This window comes from Protopterus annectens, chromosome 3.part0 (assembly GCF_019279795.1).
Source record: "Protopterus annectens isolate FY-2018-M chromosome 3.part0, PAN1.0, whole genome shotgun sequence".
NCBI lineage: Eukaryota > Metazoa > Chordata > Ceratodontiformes > Protopteridae > Protopterus > Protopterus annectens.
Genome location: NC_056731.1, coordinates 1,981,454,976 through 1,981,467,119, shown reverse-complemented (window position 1 = coordinate 1,981,467,119; position 12,144 = coordinate 1,981,454,976).

The following is a 12,144-nucleotide window of genomic DNA, read 5'->3' as shown; positions in this document are numbered from 1 at the left end:
AAAATGAGAATAATAATAATTATTCCATGCAGTGGTACTTGTGTATTGTCAATATATTCATAGAATGTTACCTTTGGCTAGAACTGAAAAACAAGCTAGGGACACCCACCAACCACAAACATGTATGAATCACAATGCCACAGTGGAAGTTTTAATAAAGCTGTGAGAATCCACCTTTGTGAAATTATTACATCTTTTGATAGTGTGTTGCAATTTGCATGAAATAAAATGGTCATGGGAGGTTTCTCTCACTGTAATTGTACACATTATAACACTTGTGGATGTCATTCATGTATAAAAGCATCAGGACAAGCAATGCTTACACTCAACCAATGCACATTTTAACAAGTATTTCATGACAGACGCTGCATGATATTGGAAAGAATGAATGTGCCATGGTGCCATTGGTGCTACAAGTTTGAGATATTTTTATCTTTGAAACTGTGACATCATTTTATTGCTGCAAGTAGGATGTATGCCTGCCATTTCTTTAAAATAGTGCTTCTGTATGTGTGTTTCTCATACAGCATTGCCTGCTGTTAGGTATATCCAGACAGATGAGATGCATGATACAATCATCACTGTGATGTGAGAATGGCAATCAGGCACACTGTGTGTATAATCATGGATTTGAATACATGCCTTACTATGACACAAGCATAAGGAACATAGTCTCATGTCTTCACATCACAGAAAAAGGCTGAGTAGTTCTCATGGGAAAGCCAAATGTCATCCCAAGGCATCATCATTAGCAAGGAAGGCATGTCTGTGTGAAAAAGGAGCAGAAATGATTGGAATACCATTGATACCTGTACACAGCAGATAGCTGGCTGACCTGCACATTCACAGACACAGTGCCACAACTGAGTCTAAGGATTAATGGCTGGATTTGAGCAGACTACCTAAGATCACAAGGTATAGAACACTGCCTGAATCATACATGCAACATTACAATTCTCACAGTGCACATTTGAATGGATGACATCTCCATTTTTTCATATGTTGATGTTCTTCTAAAAATGTATGAAGGCGGTTGAAGTACACAGTTCTACATGCATTTTCAAGACTTCTCTAAAAAAGATGACAGGCAAATACCCACAGACAGTAGTCCATCATTGTCGAGTCCAAATTGGCCACATCCACCAAGGACAATCACAAAGCATTCTTCACATATGTCTGCAATCTCAAAGGCAACACCCAAATCTGCTCTGACCTGGTGGTCAATAACATCACATACACAAATGCCATGGATATAGCCAATCTGCTGGCAGACAGGTTCAGTGAATACTTTACCGCCCTGCCCCCCCATCAGTAAACCAGGACATTCCCAGCACCTGCCCCCCTCCCCTCATCACTAGGGAGCAGGTCCTTAATAGGTTCATAGGTTCATAGCTTGGTACTAGGCTATTGGACCTAGGGCCTATACAAGCCTAGCCATAACAATTCCCTGGCTATTTCTTCCCACAGTATTTACTTCCCTGGACCCTGTCTAGCAGGGTGACTGATGTGATCATCGGGGTGAATTTCCTATCTCCCATCCAATCATCAAGGTTCCATCTGAAGAGGGCCAAAGAGGTTCTCTGCTTGACATGTATGGGCAGTCTATTCCAGAGTCTGGGGAGTCTTTGGGTCAGGAACCTATCCCTCCAAAGACCTCTCAACGGCAAAAAATACAGTCTCCATGGGACCCAATAACATCCCTGGCTGTATCCTACATGAAGGCAGGCATGAGCTCTCAGCTCCATTAGTTACCCTATTCAACCAAAGCCCGAGCAACAAATTCATCCCAGATGAATGGAGGACAGCTACTGTCATCCCTCTACAAAAAGGGGGAGTGTCCACTGAACCAGGCAATTATAGGCCCATCAGCCTAACTAGCCTGATCTGCAAGGCCATGGAATGCATTATCATGGACCTTATAAACAAGGACATTGGCAACCTCCAAATGCTTGACACCACACAGTTTGGTTTTGTCAAAGGGAAATCATGCCTGTTAAACATGGTTGACTTCTTTGAAACAGTCACCAAAGCCATGGATGAGGGGAAGATTGTGCACACCACCTACCTTGACCTAGCCAAAGCCTTTGAAACTATTCCCCACTCAGGCATAATAGATAAACTCTTCCAGGTATGCATCGACCCATATGTTACCAGATGTGTAGATAACTGGCTCACTGATAGAACCCACTCAGTGATAGTAGTGGAAGCCATCTCTACTAGTAGACCTGTAATGAGTGGTGTACCTCAAGGATTAGTCTTGGGGCATCTACAGTTTGGGATATACTTTTCTGAGGTTCAAGCCAAAACCAGTGGTCTCTGTCTGACAAAGGCCTGCAGATGACTGCAAGCTGGGTGCTGTCTTAAATTCCCCTAGTGATGTGAACATCCTCCAAGAGGGCCTTACACAGACTAATGACTGGTGCCAGAAGCATGGCCTCAAATTGAATGCCAAGAAATCCACCACTATCCCCTTTGGGGAAAATGTCATCCCCACTAATTATCACATTAATAACAATGTACTAAGCATGCAATCAGTCATGAGGGACTTGGGCACCAAGTTGATAGAAACCTGACTTTTGACCACCACATAGCCTCAGTTGTACAGAAGACTTTCTAAATAGCTCACCTCATAAATAAGGGTATTTCATCCAGGAACAAGCAGGTCATAACATCGCTGTACTCCTCCCTTATCAGACCCATTATCGAGTGCAATGCCCCCTTCGGTCCTGTACCTTGCCAAGCACATGCAGCAGTTGAGCAGACCACAGAGGTTCCTGACCAGGAAAATACAGGGTCAAAAACACCTATCCTATACAGATAGGCTAAAAGCCATGTCTCTCTACTCAGTCTCATACAGACAGCTCAGAGGTAACCTGTGTCTGGCATAGAAGGCCATTTCAAACCCAAACTTGATGGAGTTGCTGCATATCCATAAGACAAACTCCACTCACGCAACCCACAAGCAAGGCCTTAACCTGGTCTGTGACATTAATAGAATTTGTTGGTGGGATAGATTTGTGTCCCAAAAACTCCCCCATCTGTAGAATAGACTCCCTCTCCATGTCAAGCAGAGTACCTCTCTAGCCCTCTTTAAGAGGAACCTGGACGACTGAATGGGAAACAGAAAATATACCCCCTGGGATCTCACCTGTATCCCTGCTGGACAGGGGAAACAGATGCTGACTGTGAGGTAACATGGACAAAATATTTGGCTTGGCTTATAGGGTCCTCTAGGCCAATAGCCTAGTATCATCCTATGAACCTATTAACCTCTCTTTGTTCTTACACAGTCTACTGAACAACAGTCAGCGACAAAGGATAACTAATAATGTGTTCATAAATCCTTCTCCTCAACTTCCTTTCAGTTTTCCCAATATAAAATGCACTACAAGTCCCACAGATTGTGATACAAATCACCCCATAACTATCACAAGTGTTGTATGGTTTACTTGCTATTGTATATCTATCCATTGTCTCTATATCTGAAAGTATATTTATAAGTATAAAGTTGAGGAGAAGGATGTATGAACACACAAATGATATTCAGAACAAAAATCAGAACAATGCCCTGTTTAAGCACAGTTTAAATTGTGTTTTGGCTAATTTTACATTTTTTGTATTGCAAGAGATAACAAAGGACATGAGGGATGGTATGTGGGCAACAAAAAATGAATATATGGAACTATATTGACAAATAGTTTTGGAAGCCAGTAAATACCCTGGTCCTAATGATGTGGTCTACCTTGCCCTGGTTTTGAAGATTAGATCAGCTAGACTATAATAGGATTTCAAGTTTATTTTATTTTATCTTAATAGAGTTCTGATGTCTTAAAGTAATTTTGTCTTTGTCCATTAGATAGTGTTAAATAATTACAAATGATATTAAATTCCCTTGTTTTTTTTAAAATATATATATATAAATATTTATATATATATATATATATATATATATATATATATATAAATATTTATATAAGTTTTAATAATTAAGTTCTTAATATTTATGTTAACTGTGATGCCCGTGCCCTGGCCCAGCAATCAAGGAGCCTCAATCCTCACCACTGACACCAGAGAGGGTGTCTCATATATGAGGAAAGGATAACAAATACACACAGTAAAGTGCAATTTGCCTTAAGAGCACACAGAGATCACAGACAGTCTGGGGATGTTCACTCCCTTGCTCTCCAGGTCCCCAATAAGACTCCACACTGACACAGCTATAGGGTCCAGATCTCAGCCTAGTGGGCAAGCTAAAACCTCTAGCACCCTTTCTGTCCAACCAGTGCTTCGTGTCCCTGCCCATGTAGCTGACGCACACACACACTCATGCACTTTGCAAAGAGTTTATACAACCACACTGACACTCCTGTGAAAGGCTGGCACAGTTTCTCCAGCTGTGCCCCTTTCTCCCAGACTATATTGTAGTTCCACTTACCACCATCCACTAATACTTATCAATTACTCAAAGGCCCTTAAAAGGGTGCCCAATTATTACTGTGCAATATTATTATCCAATTGGTAGTTGTGACTAAACAGTCAAGGCTTATTTAGAGTGACTTGGACAGTAAACTCTATAAATATGCAATGCAGTCTAGAGCTTAAATTATCTCTACACAAAACAGCCACAGTTGAAAGGTTTTAAAATATTTAATAATAAATAATTAAAACCACAAGACAATACTTTCTACTACACAGTGTAGTCAAGAGTTCAGAGATCACAGAGAAATACTTAAAATAACACAGTAGTAAAGTTCTGACATCACAGAAAAATACTTAGTCTAATCTTTCTAGCTCCTAGCTATTTCTAAAAGAAAACACAAGTCTAAGATAACTTACATATGAGCAAGACAGTGCTGTGAGTTGGATGATCAAGATAAAAATGCTTAATGACTTCTGATTCTCTCTGTTTAAATCGCTATTGCAGTCCAGATTCCCATTACATCATTTTTTACACTTTCCTGATGTTCCCAGTCTGACAGAAACTGCATTTACATTCTTTTGCATCTAGGCAGAAACCAGAGCAATAAAGGACATTCCACATGTAAATTCTGGTCATTAACTTTAACCTTAAAACAATAGGCAGGAAGCCTTCATCTAGCATGTCCGGAGACGAATTGTAAACATCAAAGACACTCATGAAATAATTTTAATTTCAAAGGACAGACAAGAAATGCTTGACTTAGCTTTCTTTACAGCAGAGGGCAATGTTGCTACATTGTTTTACGTTCAACCTTTCACAGCATATTCTTTCATTTAAGAAAACAAGCCTGTATTTCAACATTCATATTTACAAAGGGCAGAATTATGTACCAAATTCTATTTGACTAGCCTGGCAGCTTTCACCTATCTCTATCAGTCTTCACATTTTTACCCCCTGGAGAACTCAAGCTAGTTTTTCAAGTCACCCTTGAGAAACACCACTTGAGAGGGTTAGGTCTATCTGAGTATACCTACCCCATTCCCTGTCTTGAGAGCCCATCTGCATTGGCATTGCCACTACCACTGTGGTGCTGCACTGAAATATCATATGCTTGCAACCCCAGTCTCCATCTTAGCAACATGGCATTTTGTGGCTGGCTCTGTTTAACCATATTAGAGGGTTGTGATCTGTCATAACAGTGAATTTTCTTCCATACAGATAAGGCTGAAGTTTCTGCAGTGACCACACTATGGCTAGACATTCCTTTTCTACAGCTGCATAGCATTCCTCCCTGGGTTGGAACCTAGGACTAAGATAAACTATGGGGTGCTGTTCTCTCTCTGAAGAAATCTGGCTAAGTACAGCCCCCACTCCATGGTTCAAAGCATCCACCTGCACAACAAACTCTTATAGTAATATGGACTGGCTAGCCCAGGGGGTCCTCCCAAAGCTTCTTTAAGCTTCTGGAATGCCTGCTCACATGTTGGAGTCCACACTACCTTATCTGGCCTGTTCTTCCTTGTCAGGTCTGTGTGGGGAGCAGCTATGGTACCATAACTGGGGACGAACTTTCTGTAGTACCCTGCTGTCCCTAAAACTTCCCTCACCTGCTGTTTAGTAACAGGTGCAGGCCATGCCTGAATGGTTTCCGCTTTGGCAGGTTCTGGCCTTATCTTACCACTCCCCACTCTATGTCTTAGGTAGGAGATCTCTGCCATACCCACTTGACATTTGCTTGACCAAATGGTCAACCCTGCCCTTTGTAGTCTGCCCAACACTTCCCTGACATGCTGAAGGTGCTCAGTCCAGGAATGGCTGTAGATGGGAATATTATTTAGGTAAGCAAGGGCAAACCCCCCTGCTCCTGCTAGGATATTATCTACCAGCCTCTGGAACATTGCTGGGGCATTCTTCATCCCAAAGGGCATCTTTGTGAACTCATACAAGCCAAAAGGAGTTACAAAGGCTGACTTCTCTCTAGCATTGGGAGTCAAGGGCACCTGCCAGTAACCCTGGGTAAGATCAATGGTTGTAAGATACTTAGCCCCACCCAGCTGCTCTAGGGCCTCATCTTTCCTAGGCAAGGGGTGAGCATTTGACTGTGTGACTATTTAATTTCCTGTAGTCCACACAGAACCTAGTGCTGCCATCCCTCTTTGGCACCAGCACCACTGGGGAGGCTCACTGATTGTTGGACTCTTGAATCACCCCTAGTTCCAACATCTCCTGTACCTCCTCCCTCAGAGTCTGCTTGACTCTCTCAGGCACTCTATAAGGGGCCTGCCTAATAGGCCTTTGGCATCCTGTATCCACCTGGTGCTGCACCAGGTGGGTGCACCCTGGTTTCCCAGTGAACATGTCCCCAAATTCCTGCAACACTGTTCAGATTTCTCGAACCTGGGTAGGAGATAGCTAATGGGACATTGCTAACCCTTCCACTGAGGTGTCAGCCCAAGCCTCTCTGAGGAGATCAGCCCCCAGATCTCCCTTTGACTCCTCCTGCAATCCACTACATATGCTCAGCACAAGGGAGTCCCCATCATGGTATGGATTCATCATGTTAACATGGTAAAGTTTTTTGCCCCTGCCTTCTGCTTAGCAGTTCCACCATGTAGTTAACATTGCTTACCTTTCTTACCACCCTGTAGGGGCCCTCCCAAGCTGCTTGCAGCTTGTTGTGTCTGACAGGAATAAGAACCATTACCTGCTGCCCCACAGCATACTCTCTAGCTCGAGCATTCCTGTTATACCACACCTTTTTCTGTTGTTGGGCTTCTGCCAGGTTCTCTTGGTCCAAGCCCAGGAGTTCCCTGAGCCTTATCCTGAGGTTTAGGACTTATGCCACTACAGACTCCTTGTGAGCCTCACACTCACCTTCCCACTCTTATCTGATTAAATCTAGAGGTCCCCTCACCCTATGCCCATAAAGCAACTCATAGGGTGAAAAACCTGTGGATTCCTAGGGAACTTCTTTGTAAGCAAACAAAAGATGGGGTAAATATTTGTCCTACTCCCTCAAACTGATCTGCAAATGCCTGTAGCATGGACTTCATTGTAGAATTAAATCTCTCAATAAGTCCATTAGTCTGGGGATGGTAGGGGGTGGTCTTCATGTGCTTCACACCACAGAACTTCCACAGACAAGCCAGCAGGTCTGACATGAAATTAGCACCACTATCAGTCAGTGCTTCTTTTGGGAAACCTACCCTGCTGAAAATCTCTAACAAAGCATTTTCCACCTTTTCTGCCTCAATGGAGGACAAAGCCACTGCCTCAGGGTATTGTGTAGCATAGTCCACTACCACGAGGATATACTTTTTTCCCTGTGGAACTTGGGGTACTCAGAGGACCTGCAATATTCATAGCTACCCTCTGAAATGGCTCCTCAATCACAGGCAAAAACATCAAAGCAGCTCTCACCTTGTCTCCTGCCATGCCTACTTTTTGGCACTGCTCACAGGTCCTGCAGTACCCTGTTACATCTCTGGAAATTCCAGGCCAATAGAAGTTCTGCATAATATGTCTCTTTGTACGTTTTATGTCCATATGACCTGCAAAAGGAATATCATGGGCTATGGCTAGAAGCGCCAGACGGTAGTATCTAGGCACTACCAACTGCTCTACTCTCTCACCTTCTAGCCCTCTCTCAGGGGTCCACTCTCTGTATAGTAACCCTTTGTCCCAGTGTACAGATTCCCCCTTTCCTTGAGAATCAGGTGCCTCCCTAGCTACCTACCTCAGGCCTTGCAATGTAGGATCTGAGAGCTGAGCCTGTCTCAACTCTCTCCTTGTAACACTTCCCAGCTCCCTTCTGCAAGAAGTCTGTCATCCTCTGACAGTGGTGCCTCACTGTCAGCCTGGGTACTACTACTCACATCTACCTTTGCAGTCACTCTGTCCAAGGGAATATCAGCACCCACAAGCAGCTGTGGCTCACCTTCAGTTTCACTGTTACAGAGTAGCTCCCTCCCTGAAATAACTACCTCATCAGTCCTGGCTACAAGCATGCAGTCTGTCTGGGTCTCCCTCAGGCTAACAGACTTACCTTCTTGTCTCCAAGCCTGACTGCATGTAACTGCATAAGCACAGGGTACTGCACTATCAAAAGTATTCCCATCAGGACATCTGCAGGTATATCCTCAAACACACCTACTTGCTGGTTTCCTTTTCCACCCTCCCAGTCAAGGTGAACCCTAGCGAAAGGTATTTGGAATGGGATCCCTGCTAAAGCCCTGACTGGAGAAGACTGCCCAGGCAAGTAGTGCTCCTCTTTAACCATTGCAGGCTTTTCAATGGTTATATCAGAGGCTGTGTCTCTCTTGGCAATGGTCTCTTATAGCCTTTGGTGGTAGTTTGGTACCCTTGTGGTCCCAAGACATAATTTTGGCATTTTGTCTTTCCCACTTACTGTCTCCCTCACCTTTAGTTCCCCACCTTGCCTCCGTGGACACCTATATGCCACATGGCCTCACTGGTTGCATTCAAAACATTTAACCCTAGCTCCTGAATGTGTACCTGGACTAGTGGCTTCTCCAGCTACTGGCAGATTCTGTTGTGGCAGTCTGTGCTGCCCACCATGGGTTCCTTTAGACCCATGAGCAGTAATGGGGGTCTGCTTCCTGTGCAGGGCTGCCCTGCTTGCCAGGTATAGGTCTCCCTTCTTCCCCAACTCATCTGAAGTAGCAAATTATCTATCAGCTAACGAGATCCTCATGTCCTCAGGCAAAGTGCTAAGGGCTTGTTCCCTCAACAAAAGGTCTGCCAGCCCATCAAAAGTGGTGACCTGACATCCACTCACCCACCTATGGAAATAAGTGCTCGTCAGTAACATATTCACGCACACTTTCATCTGCCTTGTGTCTATGCTCACAAAACTTTTTCTTATATGTTTCAGGTGTTAGCTTAAAAAACTCTAATAGCCAGTTTTTTACAGCAGTATAATCAAAACATGCAATGTCAAACATTTCAGATAATACAGTTACAGCTTTACCATGGAGTAAGGGGGGTCAGGAACCGTACCCAGTGCCCTTGGTCAACTACATACTGTTTACATACCCTCTCAAACATATGAATGAAACTATCAAAATTACCCCCCTCTTTAAACTGTGGAAGAAATTTACAGACCTTTTGTGCTCCTGGGGTCCAGTTACTCCCTTCCCCATTACCTCCATGACTCTGGCGAAGAGTCAGCATCTTCTGCTCATGCTGCCTCTGCTTCTCTTTTTCCTCAGCTTCTAGGCATAGCAGTTTCTCATTCTTCTCACTCTCTAGATGCCTCAGTCTCTCAGCTGATTCTAATTCCACATGCCTGGCCTCCAGCTCAACTCTCTTTATCTCCACCTGGATTTTTAAGTCCACTGCAGAAAGGCTGAACTGTCCATTTTCTGAGGGTATTATATCTCCACTGTCAGTCTGATTGTCCTCATGGTTGCTGTTTTCTGATGAAGCTGTAACCAAGGCTGCAATCAGGTCTGCCTTAGTCAGGTTTCCATGCACCAGTCCCCTAGCATGGCACATCTCTGCCAGCTGGCTCCTTGTCAGCTTTCTATACTCCTCTGCTGATATGCTGCCTGCTCACCCTGACTAACCAAGCTATCAAAAGAAATAAAGCAATTCTGATCTGATCTGTGAGTATTCACTGTATGGCTGTTTTAGAGTACAAAACACCTTCAAAGCTCACTGTACACAAACTACAGGATTCAATCTATCCACACCACTACAAGCCAGTTAGTATTTGCCAGCCAATTAACATATGATGTGGATATCCCACCACTGCCAAACACAAATGTGACATGGATACCACTGCCACCACAAATGTGATGCCCATGCCCTGGCCCAGCGATCAGGGAGCCTCAGTCCTCACCACTAACACCAGAGAGGGCATCTCATATATGAGGAAAGGATAAAAAATACACACAGTCTAAGAAAACATACATATGAGCAAGACAGTGCTGTGAGTTGGATGATCAAGACAAAAATGCTTAATGCCTTCTGATTCTCTCTGTTTAAATTGCTATTGCAGTCCTGATTCCCATTCCATCATTTTTGTACACTTTTCTGATGTTCCCAGGCTGACAGAAACTGCATTTACACTCTTTTACACCTAGGCAGAAGCCAAAGCAATAAAGGACATTCCACATGTAAATCTTGGTCATTAACCTTAGCCTTAAAACAATAGGCAGGAAGCCTTCATCTAGCCCCGCCATAGCCGAATTGTAAACATCAAAGACACTCATGAAATAATTTTAATTTCAAAGGACAGAAAATAAATGCTTGACTTAGTTTTCTTTACAGCAAAACATTGTTTTAAGTTCAACCTTTCACACCATATTCTTTCATTTAAGAAAACAAGCCTGTATTTCAACATTCATATTTACAAAGGACAGAATTATGTACCAAATTCTATTTGACTAGGCTGGCAGACTTCACCCATCTCTACCAGTCTTCACATTAATGTCTTAACATTTTAAGACTTATTAAAAGTTAGATTAATGACAAATGGTTGACCATTATGGGAAATGTTTTTATATAGTTTTATTAAGAATTTAAACTGCTTCCTATGTCTTATACATAGCTGTACTACTGAATTCCTTTGGTTGATTAATTTATTGGAGAAATGATTTTATTGGATAATTGACATTAATGTGATGTATAAATAGTCTTGGTATGGGTGGATTCTTTATCTGAAGAAGTCAACAGTGGGATGAAAAATGTGGTGCATTGTTAAAGCATGTTATGCGAGTTATTTTGTGCCTTGGAACTGTACTGGGATTGTGATTAAAGTTACTTTAACATCAGTTGTTGCCCTTTTATCAGTGTCGCTTCAATATGTGCTACACGCAACATATACTGTGAAGATAACAAAGAGGTTAACTATTCACAATATGTGGCATAGTATTAATTGACATATAACAGGTGCAACAGTACAGTCTTGCATTACTGATCTTTGTCCTGTGTATTTTGTAGTTACATGTATGCATGGCTAAGATACTGGCAACAGGGAAGGTAAATATTTCCTCACACAATGTAAAAAAAAATATGAAAACTGTGCCACTTTGCCTCTATTTATTTTGTGAATGTCATCCCCATAGCCGTGCATCCCTAACAATATTACTACATGTTTTGCCTTGCAGTTGATAGATTATTCAATGAGCAATGTACTTCCTTAGAACTGCTGACACAGTTGTATTCAGAGGCATAAACTTTTTCTCAGAAACACTTCATAACGTTAGGAATGTTGCTTTTCTAAGTCAATCTATAACAGTTACGATATTTCTTGTAAGTCCCTTCTCCCTGGCATACCCACATTGATACTGCAGTCAGACTAATCATTCACACTTGCAAGCACTTAACAGTTAACACTTCTCAGTTCTTGTCCTTGCAGAGGTATAGTGTGTGCATGCAATTGTGTAAGCCCTTACATCATGTTTATATTCCCTGCACTTAGGGCGTACTGTGGAATTTTGAGCTGACACCATATTTGCATATTCACAGTGCTGAGAGGGCTGAATCTGTACTATATAAAGGTAACAGTGTAGGTAATGTACTTGCATCTTAGTAGGGGAGATTGCTTTGATCCAGAGAATTCAGTATTCCTATTTACTGCTACTTGCTTTACAAACAGTTTTCTACTTTCACAACTGACTTGTTGCAAAGATAGGTAGATTGCTGTTATGAACATATTTATGTATTTGACACTTATTTTTGGTTTGTATTCCATAATA